The 10,400-nt window shown below is 57.3% G+C and overlaps 1 protein-coding gene across 1 annotated transcript in view; it reads right to left on the minus strand.

The window, feature by feature from the left end:
* LOC117654463 (protein O-mannosyl-transferase TMTC2-like) overlaps positions 1–10,083 on the minus strand; it is a 37,205-nt gene extending 27,122 nt beyond the window's left edge. Inside the window, exon 1 of the mRNA XM_034401107.1 lies at positions 9,809–10,083. The gene's annotated coding sequence lies outside the window, so the exon portion shown is untranslated. The remainder of the gene's footprint in view (positions 1–9,808) is intronic.
* Between the last annotated feature and the right edge of the window lie 317 nt (positions 10,084–10,400).

Here is a 10,400-nt window from a genome sequence, read left to right on the forward strand (position 1 = left end):
CTATGAAAAATCGTGTTTTGGGCCGATTTTAAGCAGCCACTGCGTTTGATCCGAGGCGGGCATTTTGCTCCCTCAACGGGCAGTTGGTCTTTGGACCTTCCTTTAGCATGCCTTTGTTACGGAGTGCGATTATCAGTCTTAGTTTGGGAGCAGTATTGTCTCAAAGATGACCGAAACGGTCAACAGTGCCTTTAAAAATCGTGTTTTGGGCCGATTTTAAGCAGCCACTGCGTCTGATCCGAGGCGGGCATTTTGCTCCCTCAACGGGCAGTTGGTCTTTGGACCTTCCTTTAGCATGCCTTTGTTACGGAGTGCAATTATCAGTCTTAGTTTGGGAGCAGTATTGTCTCAAAGTTGGCCGAAACGCTCAGAAATGTCTATGAAAAATCGTGTTTTGGGCCGATTTTAAGCAGCCACTGCGTTTGATCCGAGGCGGGCATTTTGCTCCCTCAACGGGCAGTTGGTCTTTGGACCTTCCTTTAGCATGCCTTTGTTACGGAGTGCGATTATCAGTCTTAGTTTGGGAGCAGTATTGTCTCAAAGTTGACCAAAATAGTCACAACGATTTTTCAAAGACACTTGCGACCGAGATGAGGTGGATCCCCAGGTAACACGACCGTCGCACGGGCACGCCACGCCATGCCACACCAGCCCGAACCTGTTTAAATTAGTGGGTGAGCACCGCGCAGCCAGAGGGGGCTGTGGGTGTGGGGGGCTCCTAATATCTCGCCCCGTGTAGCCGTAGCCCTGACAGGTACGCGGGTATGAACGGGTTGTTAATTAAGGCCCAAAGTCCGGCCCAAGTGGGGCCGCGCTGCCGCCAGCCAGGCAGCCAATGCCACTAAATCACACAGTTGTGAGCTCCACCGGCTTTGTCACGCGTAGCGCAGTGGTCTACGCGGCCAACTCGCAATCCAGCGACTCGGGTTCGAATCCCGGCACCGCACCACTTTTCACCGATCGATCGACCGGCCCTGCAGGTGGCTCGTGTTCGATGGGACTATTACAGTGGAGGAGCCATGAAGGCGGAGGCCGCCTGCATATTGGATGGATGGGCCTCTAGTTATTATTTCAGCCGGCCCTCTAATTGTTTGGCCATTATGAATTTAATAAGGAGGGACGCGCGAGGCGTGCTGCCAGCCCTGCCAGCCCTGCTGGTCCCCCACCCCGGGCCCTCCCCCGCCCCTTGACTTTAGAAAATTGGCCACTTTGGCGTCGGTCGGCGTTTGGCGTCGGCAGCGACGCTATGTTCATTTGGCCAAACGTATACGTCGTCCGAACGTCGGTCACGGATTCTCTGGACAACATGATCGTTTCGGTTCGTGTTTCAATTTTTTTTCAAAGGTTTTAAAGCTATTAAACAAACCTTGAAACATGGTTTTCTTTTCCCTCTTGGAACATCTCGGCGCGTCGAGCGCCCGGCCGGCGGGCCGCACGGCGACACGCCTGCGCGGCGGGACTGCCTACCCACGACTCTGCAGGCGTCAGGCCGGCGGCGCAGGCGGCCAAAACTCGAGACGCGTTTTGGGCTCCAGAGTCGCTAAGCAGGACTCGAATCGAGCGTGTGACCCCACCGATGGATTCCTCGTTCGGAGAGCAATCCATTGGTGGGGTCACACGTTCGATTCGAGTCCCATTTAGCGACTCTGGAGCTCAAAACGCGTCCGGGATTTTGACCGCCTCCACCGGTATTCTGGCCCACTGTGCGGCGGGACTCTCAACGCTGCCGGCTAAACCTCCGGCTGCAACGGTCGAGACGCGTGAATTCGGGAAGCAGGGACACTCCGGCCAAAAAAGTCCACCCCGCCGGTCCGGCGGTGGTGCGGGTCCTTTCGGAACCGAGTCAGCTGGCGGGGCTGGCGGGGCTGGCGGGGCTGGCGGGCAGGAACCCTTCCGCCCCGATACTCTGCGCCGATAATGGAAGTTCCCTTTCCCCCCAGCAGCAACAGAGTGCACGACCAGGCCCCGTCCCAGTGCTTCATTGCGCTGCAAGGCCAGGCAAGGCAAGCCCTCTGCAGCGCCTGGCAGCGCGACGATCGTCTCCGGAGAGACTTCAAAGGACGGCGTGGCATGGCGCGGCCTAGCAGGGGAGTCCCGGGGAAGTCCCGGGGAAGTCCCGGGGAACTGAACTCGCCCGCTCGCTTGCTACACAACGGAATGCCGTATGTCTTTCGTTTGTTTCGGCCGTTTGATTTACGGGCGGCCTGGCTGCCAGCCCCGTCTGCCCTGCCTGCCCTGCCTGCCCGGCCGGCAGGGTCGCTTTGCACACCATTTTGTTCCCGGGCGCGTCACGTGGCTGCCAGCCCCGCCAGCCCCGCGCCGCCAGACCCGCGCCGCCACCTCGGCAGATTTATCTATTTCACACGCGAACCGGTCCCGGCCCGGCTCGGCACGGCCCGGCTCGGCACGGCCCGGCTCGGATGAGCCACAGACAGACTGACTCCTGAAGGGGAGGCCGGGCGTCCCAGCCAAGGCGGCCCGGGCCCCGCCGAGCCAACCCCCAGACTCCTAGCTCCACGTTCGAATCCCCCCCTCCCCCCCCCCCTGCTAGTCTGGCCTCCCCTGACTCGCTCTGTCTTCTTCGCACCAGGCCCCGGCAGAACATTACTTTTGTCACCAGGAGTACAATGGAAGGAAACTTTGGGCACATCCCCATCTTTTCACTTGGCGGCTCCGCCCACTGACATTTGTCCTTTCTGCCTCCTCACGCCCCCGCACCGCCCCCGCGCCGCCCCGCGCTGCCCCCGCACCACCCCCGCACCGCCCCCGCTACCCCCACGCGAAGCTAGGCCTTTGTTTACATTACGTTTCAAATGTTCGCAAGGCGGGAATTTTAATTTGGCTGGCCATATCCAGTAATAGTAAGTCAGTCATGCATCCAGCTTGCAGACAGAAATTGCTTTCCAAATTGACGATTTAAAAATTGAAACAAGAATGTTAATGTTGATGGCTAGTGATGCTAACCCGGCTACTCGCTCGTCCTTTTTGAACCTCTGCACCGGCCGTCCTCCAGGCCAACGGGAAGAGCGAAAGGAAGGAACTCCAATTAACAGGCAGTTGTTTCCGAGCGCTGCTTTGCTGCGCACACCGTACGAGTTTGATTCGTCGGGTCTCGGATTGGCTCTTCGTCCCAGACTCTTTTTTTTCCTCTTTCTCGCTCGCTCGGCCTGAGGAAACTACGCTTTTGGCGAATGTGAGGGATCGGACGTCGTCGTCGGCGCCCCCCAAGTGTACCTAGGAAAAAAAGAGTTTCTTAATTTTTCTTTCTGTGTTTTGTTCCAAGAAATTTAGTTTTTCGTCCGCATTTCTGGGCTGCGCGTCCAGTTGGAGGACGTCTCCAGGCGCTTCGCTCCAAGTCTTTCATGTGTTGCGCCAGCGGCAGTTTCTCGCCACCGAGTGCGCGCAGTTTGCTTGCAGCGAACAAGAAAGAAATAAGAAATGCTGTTCTTTAAAAAAATGTTTATCTTGACAGGCGAAACGCTTTTCTGTTTGCGTTGGCGCATAGTTGAGGCGGCAGTGGCGCGGCTTGACTCCCATTTCGCCGAAATAATTGCATCCTGTGTCCCATTATCCACGGAACCAAAGAGTGTCTTGGCCTGTCCGTCTGTCCGCCTGTCTGCATTTCCTCGCCCACCCCTCCATGCGGAAGGAGTTCTCATTAACTTCTGGAGAAATCCCCTCTAATAGCAACTGCCTGAGCCCCCCACCCCCGTCCACCGCCGGCTTCCATGGCCAGCAGCGCGTCCCGCCCCTAAACTAATTTAAACACCTGACTTCCCGCGCGAGGAATTACTGGAAAATGAAAATGTGATTTTGCTTCCCGCGAGAAGTTGCCGGGCGGCCGCCTCTGCGCCAACACCAAACACCGACACCGGCGAAGGCGAAGCCGCGGGGCCAAAATTGCTTTATTGAGGTCAGCCGAAGCGCGCGCGCGGCGCGGGAGAGGGGGAAGGGGTATTTGGTGCAAGTTTGCGGCGAGGCCAAAGCTGTACAATGTGTCTTCCGAATTTACGACATCTTGTTTCCACCATAACGCGGGGCCGTCTTTGTAAAGTATGGACGGCGAGAGGCTATTAGCGCAGATTCTGGCCGCCAGCTACCGGGGCCACAGTCAAGTTCAAAACAACAAACTTTACGGGAACAGTTTAGTATGTATATGCAAGGGCGCGCCGCTCCATTGATTCTCAATATTTTTTACAGGGTAGGAGCGAGCTTCTGGCGCGGCGTGTGGCGCATTTGGATCATTCTGACGCCCCGGTCGCGTCTGCTGCAGCGGCATGGAAATCTGGCTCCCCCTCCTCTCTCTCCCGCTATTTCAGCAGGAACTCGCTCGCCTTCCCCCTCTCCGTCTGTTCCACTCTCGGCCTCCATCACATCACCCTTCCGACCCCGACGAGCACTTTCGCGCGCTGGTTGAACGGGAATGGCACCTCCCCTCCCCCTCCCCTTCCCCTCTGCTCTTTCCCCCCCTGGGGGGGGGCGAAGCAGGGTCGGCATCGTGCATTTTTAATGCGTGCACCAGATGTGCGGGCAATACTGGCAACATTACCCTGCCGCTAAAACGGAGCGCGAGCCCCCCCCCACAAGGCACCACGCCAAGCGGAGCCTTCCATACTTCCTTCTTCGGCAGAAATCTGCCAGAAAGCAGTGGCAGTGTCGCCCGAGGGGGGGGGGGGTCGGCTTTGGAAAGTCGGACAAAAATGACGCTGGATTGACGACAGTCGCCGGTCGAAGGTGCGGTTCTCCTGATTGCTCGGGAAACACCTCGCTGATGACAATCCCGGTGGTAAGTGCCAAGACACGACAAAATTTTATTTTAAAAAGAAAGAAATAATTACTGTTTTCTTCTTTAAAAATAAATTAAGCCGTTAAAATTGTGGGTTTAATTAAACACTGAAAAATATTTCTCCGAGCACGTCACGAACGAGAGAGAGAGAGAGAGAGAGAGAGAGAGAGAGAGAGAGAGAGAGAGAGAGAGAGAGGAGAGAGAGAGGAAGCGGAAGAGAGCGTGAGTGAGAGAGAGCGTGAGTGAGAGAGACCGCGAGTGCCTTTCGTGAGCGCGGCAAAGCCCCCCGGGCTCTGTTCTACATAAATGCGCGCGGCAACGTTTAAATTTCCCGCCACATTCGTCGGGCCGTCCGCTCCGCCCGCTTCGGACCGCGACACGGCCAAGGCCGGCCCGACACGAAACACTTTATAGTGGTAGGCCGCCCGTTTGTCGTTCTATTTTTATTATTTTGTTGTTTTTCTTTTTGTTGCCCCCCTCCCCTCCCCCGCTTTTACATGCGTTGCTTGTTGCGCGGCGTGGTGAAGCCAGTGTAGCCCCTCGCCGTAAAAACGCCTCATTTTACATCGACCGTTACGCCGCATTCATTCGACGGGGAGGGGGTCGGCTCAGGTTAGGTTAGGTGGGACGGGTTGGTCAGCTCGCGTTAGTCAGGTTGGGGTAGGTTGGTTCAGTCAGGTCATGTGGTGAGGTTGCTATAGTCCGCTCAGTGTAAGCTGGATAGGTGTGGTTAGGTGGATTGCTAGGTGAGGTTAGGTAAGTCAGGTTCGGGGTTATCGGCCGCGCAGCAACGCCCGTGTCATCATTCCGGTGATGGATGCCACCCCCTGACAGGCCGCCGGCCGGGCCCGGCTCCAGGGAAGGCCTCCAGGGAGGGCCTCCAGGGAAGGCCCTGCGAGGGATCCCTCTCGGTATCCACATGTAGCGGCGCTGCGTGCCGCTGGGCCGCTGTGGCGCTGTGTGCGGAGCGGCGCCGCAATTGGATTCCCCCCGATATTGAATGGAAGAGTTATGGGAAAGACAAACACAGCAGACACAAATCTGAGGTCGATGGAGAAGCAACGCGCCCCGGATCGGCCGTCAGGCTGCCGTCAGGGCTCAGCAGCAACAGCGCTGTTGACGCACCGCGTGTATCGCACAGTGGGCCAGAAGACCGGTGGAGGCGGCCAAAAAACTCTAGACGCGTTATGAGCGCCAGAGCCGCTAAATGGGACTCGAACCGAACGTGTGACCTCACCAATGGATTGCGCTTTCCGAACGAGGAATCCATTGGTGGGGTCACACGTTCGGCTCGAGTTCCTTAGTGACTCTGGAGCTCAAAGCGCGTTTAGAGTTTCGGCCGCCTCCACCGGTCTTCGGGTCCTCTGTGCATCGCCTCAGCCAGCCAGCGGGGCGAACCAAGCCGGGAAAAGTTTCAAAGGATGACGTCACGATGACGTCACGCAGCAGGCCTGCACTTGCAGTGCTGGCGATTGCAGTGCCGCCAGCCCGGCGTGATTAAGTAGACGAGTCGCTGAATATTTACGCTGACATTTCATTTGGCCGCGCCAGATGGAAACAACGGGGACCCCGGCGGCGAGGGGATAGAGGGAGAACGAAGCGGATAGAGGGACTGCTGAGAGGATAGAAGCAGCGGCAGCAGGCCATGGCTGTATCGAAAAAGCGGTTGGCTCCCAGTAGCATGATCTGTGGTTCGAATCCCGGCGATAATTCTAACCTTTTTCCCATCTTGGTAATTTTTATGTTCGGATCGCCAGATTTGTCAGAGAGTCTCCGTGACAGAAAGTAAGACGGTGTTGGAAAATCCCGTGCTAATTATTCCGACTCAAACTCCGGGGGGGATGCCGCAAGCAGCAAGGAGCTCAGTCTAACTATCGGGCGGATCGCCACTCGGGCCGCGGCCGCGCGCGGCATGGCCATGCATACTAATGGCCTGATGTACTTGTTCGGCCGGAACGGCTCGCCTTTTTATTCAATACTTGGGCCGGCTTGCGCAGCCTGGAGCCTTGCGGGGACTCGCTGGGCGTGGGCGGGGCCGGGCGGGGCCGGGCGGGGCCGGGCGGGGCCGGGGCGGGGCGGGGCGGGGCGGGGCCTTGCCCAAGGGAAGCCGCGCGGCTTTGCTCACGTTCTTTCCGCTTTCAATGGCCGGCCCCCTTTTCACTGCCAATTCGCCGCTCCGTCCACATTCCGAGACCAGTTAGGCTTTCTCTTTGTTGTTTTCTCGCAAATCGCTCCGTTCTTCAAATTTTTCAACCTTGGAATTTTGTTACTTTTGAGTCTTGAATTTTTTGAATCTTAACATTCTGGGATCTTTCAATTTTGAAATCTTGAAATTTTTGAATCTTAAAATTTTTAAATTTTTAATTTTTTACATCTTGAAATTTTTGAAATTTTCACTCTTTGAATCTTTAACAATTTTGATTCTTCAATATTCTGCTGATTAAAATTTTGTAATCCCAATAAGTTACGCTTTTGGAATTTTTTTTTAAAAAATGGAAATTACCTAATGCAGACTGTGCCGGCTGCTTTCTCTGGTTTCATCGGTCTTGCTATAGCAGTCGAACCCTAAAGTGCTTTGCAACGGTGTAGCAGCGCGCTCATGTCGCGGTTTGTGTACCTTCGCGTTGCATGGTGCAGTAGGTCGCACCGCGCCACGCCACTGCTAATAACGCCAACAAGCATTATCAACAGGTCACAACGGCCGGCCTGCACGCCACGCCGCGCCACGCCCCCGCGGCCCTCCGTGTGCGCCACTTGGTGCATAAAGCATGCGAGTTCATGAGACAATCGGAAATAACCCGACTCCCTATGCATGCCCCACCGCCTCGCTGGCGGCCTGCTTCCGTTGGATCGAGGCCACTCACACGGTGACCAACGCAACACAGCAAAAAAAAATTGACTAAGAATGTGCTGTACCAAGCATTACTGAAAAATAAAGTTTCTGCCGTGCTGCGCTGCTCATGTTGAAACTTTGAAAACGGTGTCCTGGTACCCCGAGGACGCGTTCCGGTCCTGAATCTTTCAGGACCGTGTCCCGAGAAGACCCACTCTCGCGAATAGACGGCACTGGGTTCAAGTCCTGTTTCTTTTCTCTCCCGTAGTGTAAGGCGGGGCCTCAAAAGCGCGGCTGGCAGACGCGTCGCGTTGTTCGGACTCGCCGGGGCGTGGCGCCACAACGCCCTTATCAGCAGATATAGTTCACTGACCGTTTATCAGAAAATTAATCCGCTGAGTTACGGCAAGGCGAGGCGGCGCATGTAGTTTCGCGTCCTTGCAGTGCTAGCCCTTCGGGGAAGTAGCCCTTCGGGGAAGTAACCGTTCGGGAAAAGGGGGAGGGGGGAGGGGTAGTGCTCAGCCAGGGTGGCTGCCAAATAGCTAGCGTCCCGGGAGTCCGAAATGTCGAACCTTCCAGAAAGGGTTCACGGTTTCAACCCCTCGAGCGAGGGTTCAAAATTTCAGCCCCCGGGATAAGTCTAAGATTTCACACACCCCAAAATAATAAAAAATTTCAGCAAAAAAGAATAACTGTCCGACAATTTATTTAAAAAGTATGCTAAAAACAACCCACATTAAAATCCAAAAGTGGATTTTTTAAAAATATTTTTTGGAAATGGTGAAAACGTTTGAACTTTGAACGTGCTGGCTGGCACGCGAGGGTCGCGTCCCGTGGCTCGAGTTGCTCACGTCCTCGGCGATGCAAATGGAGTCGCGGCGCGCGCGGGGAACGCTCAGGATATTGAAATGCCGCGAAGACACATGTCATTTCGTATTGTCGTGCGTGGCTGGCAGCCCTGCCGCCACGCAGAGCGGCCTGGAGAGCGTGGGGAGCGCAGAGGAGAGCATGGCTATGCGAGGGGGAGGGGGGGGGGTGTCGCCGGGGGCAGGCAGGCAGGCAAGGTACATACGCTGGCCGTCAAAGCATTCCAAGCCGTCTTTCCAACGGCCTGCCTTTCATGTCGTGCCACCGCCCCATCGTGCCCCACTGCAGACACTCTGCGCAAAGTCCGCGTTTGTCCGCCTGTTTGTCTCAGCTCAACTGGCATACGTTGCGGGGCGCGCTGCTCCGCGACTGACCATGAATTCCGAGCCGCTCTCTAAGTGGGGTTCGGCCGCCATTCGGCTGCCACGGTTCCGAAGTGCACGACTCGACAGAGGCCCCAAGTTTGGCGCCACTGTTCCTGAAGGAGTAGTGGAGACGGCGCGGCCGGGCGAGGCCCCACAGCAGAGCTTTACAAGAGATGAACTTTGGCGAGAGCTGTGACGACCGACTAACATTCTGTGAAAACTTTCCTCCTGAGTTATGACTTTTGCTACCTGCCCGCCCCGCGCCCCTATGGTCCCGGCATCGGGGCCTGGGACTCACACTGTCATAAGTTGCTCTCCCATTCTCTCTCTCGCTCTCTCCCTCCCCTCTCATCAGCCTGCCACGTCCAAGTTGTTGCTACTGTTTTCCCGCGTTGTTTTCCTGCCAGGACTTAGTCAGCACCAATCACTCCGAATGTTGGCGCTGGCTCGCAGTACACAGGCAAGACGGAGTGAAATATTCGGTGAGAAAAGTGACACAACTCTGCCAGGTTTCGTGGAGTATCGGATCCATTTTGGCGAATGGATTTTCCCGGTTTCGGACCAAGGCGAGGGGAGAGCTCGTCCGTTAGTCCCAGGAGTGCGAAACAAAACCGGTTGCCAAAACATAAACCCCGCCAGCCGTCGGCGCGGCAAAAATGCACGCCGGGTCGGCTAGTCGGGGCGGGGCGGGGCGGGGCGGGGCGGGGCGGTCGGCAGGGGAGTGGCTGTGGGGCTCGGTGGGGCTCGGAGGGGTGGCGAGCACTCGGTGCGCCTTGTGTTCAGCCGCGCAGCAGCACTCGGCTACTCAGTCCCTGGAGGACGCGCACTGACTCCCCTCGTCTCCGCAGTAAGCGCGACGATGTAATGGAAGCAACAAATCAAAGAATTAAAAAAAAAAACTTTTTGGGAATAAAAAAAGGTTTATTTGGAGCTGGTGGAAATGCCCTCTACACCTACCTGTGTCACAGGCACTGCGTGGAGCTAGCGCTCATCACACCACCGGCCTCGCTGAGTTTGATATCCGGCCGGAACAGCGCGCAAAAAGGGGGAAAAGGGGCAAATGGAAAAAGTCCGCACACGTGATGAAACTGGAAACTGCGCGTCGCCGCGTTAGGCTGCGCTCGGGCTGCGCCGCTACGTGTCGAGCGAGGCCGTACTTGTCGCCCTTCCCGACCGGACGCAACCGCTCCGGTGCCCTTCCGGCATGGCGTCGGCCTCGCAGTGGAGGGGACGACGACGCGGACGACGCGGACGACGGGGTGGAGGCCGGCCTCCCGGCGCCGCCCTGGGGGCTGGCCTGGCGCGGCCCGGCTTTCTAGGGCTCCAAGCCGCCGGTTCGACGGGTCGCTGGTCGTCGCGCGGCGGTCCGCGGGGGTCGCCGTCGGTGAGGTGCTCGATGTGCAGGACGCGGGGCTCGGCGCGGGCCTCGCGGTACGGGGCGGCGGTGCGGTGCGCGCGGCGTCTGGGCGGCGACTGGCGGTGCAGCGCGGATGTCAATACCACCCCCACCCCCACCCCGAAGCCTCCGGTGGACCGCCAGCGCGGCAGC

The sequence above is a fragment of the Thrips palmi genome, unplaced genomic scaffold (assembly GCF_012932325.1).
Source record: "Thrips palmi isolate BJ-2018 unplaced genomic scaffold, TpBJ-2018v1 HiC_scaffold_10, whole genome shotgun sequence".
NCBI classification, from domain to species: domain Eukaryota; kingdom Metazoa; phylum Arthropoda; class Insecta; order Thysanoptera; family Thripidae; genus Thrips; species Thrips palmi.